Source organism: Lygodium microphyllum, chromosome 17, assembly GCF_053477565.2.
Source record: "Lygodium microphyllum isolate KBCC chromosome 17, Lygodium_microphyllum_v1.1.10, whole genome shotgun sequence".
NCBI classification, from domain to species: Eukaryota; Viridiplantae; Streptophyta; class Polypodiopsida; order Schizaeales; family Lygodiaceae; genus Lygodium; species Lygodium microphyllum.
In genome coordinates this window covers 63,850,596-63,853,946 of record NC_141151.1, presented here as the reverse complement: position 1 = coordinate 63,853,946, position 3,351 = coordinate 63,850,596, and positions in this window count along the sequence as shown.

Genomic DNA, 3,351 nt, shown 5'->3' with positions numbered 1-3,351 from the left:
CGTGACTCCATCTACTCTCCATCATCCACATTAGAGCCAGGACACACGCAAGTCGATTTGCCTCCACCATCCTATCAATGGTGCCATGAGGCCGCTTCCCACCGTTCAGAGAGTATTAAGTCCTAGTGGAGGGCACTACCTCATAATTCAAGGAAGAGAAAGTGGCCAAAGGTGCTAGGTGAACACAATATCTAAGAGGCACGATGCATGCGAGTTTATGAACTCATGTGCAATAGAGCACCTTAGACTCTCCTATGTGATGCAACTCAATAGGTTGATGACCCACCCTCATAATTCAAGAGATGAGTGGCAAAACAAAAGTGTTGAGCATGACATCTAAGAGTGATGACATACACAAGCTTATGAAAGAGAGAGAGAGAGAGTTGGACTTGTGACTTTAGGTCCACCCACATGTGTTGTTATGTTAAGTATCACAAGGAGGAAAGTTAGACCCTTGACCTACTTATTTTCCTTGGGCCCATTAAATGAAAAGTAGAAGTCAATGATACCCATCCACAATGCCTCAAGTTGACATAGTTGTCAACATGTGTTAGTAAATCGACTTGCGCTTGTCATTAGCCTAAATCACAACATGAGATCTCAACACCAACTAGCTACATAGAACTAAGTGCTCATCAATTCACTTTGCTTTGTGCTTGTGAAGTGTAGTGTTGAAGTCTCAACTTCACTCTAATGTGATTGCTAGCAAAAGTAATTTCTCATTAAAGGTACAATAGCTCTAGGAGTCCATCCATGCATAAGTCAATCGACTTGCATAGTAGACTCCAACTACTTCAACACATGGCACGACAAGTTTATACATACTAGCGCACAAGGAATGCTACCCAGTCGCATGATAACTTTGCTATCCTTAAGTGTAAAAAAGCACATGTTCGCTATTGTATGCTAGGCTACACACAACCATAATATGTACATATATGCACAACTATGACATGCATACATATTCTTCATTTGCATCCTTGAGCATAAAAAATCATGTGCTTGCTCACTATTCTCTCTTTTTTAAATCCCTCTCACTATTTTTTGCGAGTCTCTCTCTCTCTCTCTCTCTCTCTCTCTCTTCGCCCCTTCTCCTTTCTTTGTGGTTTTTCTCTCACATATTTGCTACCTCTCTCTCTCTCTCTCCCCTTTTTTATCCCACTCCTCTATTTGCACGCACACACACACACACACCCCCCTTTATGTGTGTGTGTGTGTGTTTTAGGGATAAAGGCGCTTGTGCCTAGCTGCCCATGTATTAGTGACATTTGAATACGGTCACACATTGTGACTATCGGAGTTCCCACATATTCTCTCTCTCTCTCTCTCTCTCTCATTGTTACTCCCATCATAGCTCTTACTTCCGCTGCGTGCTTCCATTTCAGGGCTCGCCTCCCTTCAACTGATATCAGAACCATTGCATTGGCATTGAGGAGCTCAACCCCACATTGCTTTAGCTTGCATTCGAAGGTTTCTTCATTGGTAGCCATGGTTTCTCATTTGAAGGTATGCTTTTGATAGTTTGTGTCTTCCAGGCTACTTTGAGCTGCATTGGACCTCTTCCATGCCTTCCTTAGCAACCCTTGGAGCTTTCCTTGCCCCCCATTTACCTTGGCACACCCTGCAACACCCCTAGGATAGGCTCATGATTTGCACTTGTTCCTTGCTTGATCTCCCTTGCTCAGCTCAACTACTCCTCCAGCCTTTGAGAGGCTTTTGGCACTCTTGGCAACCCTGCTGATCATTAGCAATACCTCTCGGCACTTGTATTTGGCATTGAGCATTGATCTTGAGCTCTACACTCATTGTCATTACTGTTCATAGTTTTGGGATAGCATGCCTTTTTTATTGATGTAATAACCATGGCTAAATGCTATTTTATTAGTGAAAGCATATGCCTATTGCTCCTGGGTGCTTCTCGATTATTTGGGGTGATGTACCAATGCTTATGGTTCATGTTACATGCTTGGTTATACTCGCGGCTTGCTTTTGAGCTGAGATTGGAGCTTTGAATCTTGACATTAGTTGTCATTCACTATTATGTATGGTTATTTGATGCTCCAGTAAGAGCTTTGCAAGTTACTTAGGTCAGATGCTCTCGCATATATGCTACTTGGATCTTAGATGTATGGATGCCTTTCACATGATGTTTGAGCTTTGTTTGATTGTCTGACATTCAACTTTTGTTCCAGTGGGAAGCCGCTACTTAACACTTAGATGCTACATTGAGCATTTGGTTACACAGTAGTTGAGCTTGAGGGTCTTACAATGAGACCATGGGACTTGGTAACATGTATATGCTCTTATCATGCTTTAGATATACAGTTGATGCTTAGTGGGCTGATCTGACATTACTTTTGGGCTGGCACCTATCTCTGCCTTGGTTGGGTATGTATTGAGCTTCCGTTACATTGCTTAGTCCATTGTTATGCCTTTAGTTGGTCTCTTTTATTTCCCATGTATGTGTACTTGTTTGCCTTCATTATGGTTGGTGACTCCTTGAGTGATAGTGCTATCTTTAATATTGACAAGCTAGATGGCACCAACTATAGTTATTGGAAGGCCCAAAATTGGAAATTTTTAGTGCAGAAAATGCAAGTTAGGCCATTGAAACAGAAGGGGTCAAGCTTGAACTTATTGATGCAGAGGATTGGCCTAAATTAGATGATTATGTAAGTCCACCATCATATTATCCCTATCTAAGTAGGTGTTCTATGATGTTGTCTTTGATGGTGGGCAGTCCGTATGGGAATTATAAAAAAAGATTCTCAATGTCTATGACAAGCAGAGCCCCAATTCTCAGATGTATTGGCTGAAGTAACTCATGGACCATCACATGAAGGATGGCACTTTTATGTCAGCTCACTTAAATGAGTTGCATTTCATTATTAGTCATTTGTCTTTGTAGGTGATTGAATTCAAGGGTACCCTTCTTCCCTTATTCCTCTTAGTTACACTGCCTAAATCATGGGATATCTTTCGTACTATTATGTGTGCCAACATACCTACTGATGGGTTACAGTTGCAAGATATAGAGGGTACACTCTTGGTTGAAGAGGTTAACAAAAAGAATGTAATGCTTTTTGCACCTCTCATGCTTTGGCAATTAGAGGCAATAATGGCAGGAGTGGTAATGACCATCGTGAGAGACTCTCAACTATCTCTCTCTGAGTCACGTAGATAGTCTCATAGTAAGTCCCATGGCTGTAAGTCCTTATTGACTTGTCATTACTATAGGAAAGCAGGGCATATTCGGCCACAGTGCCATAAGATGCGTGAGGACAAGTGCAAAGAAAAGGGCAAGGATAAAGTATATGACAACAATGATAATCACATCATTGTTCCTAGCAA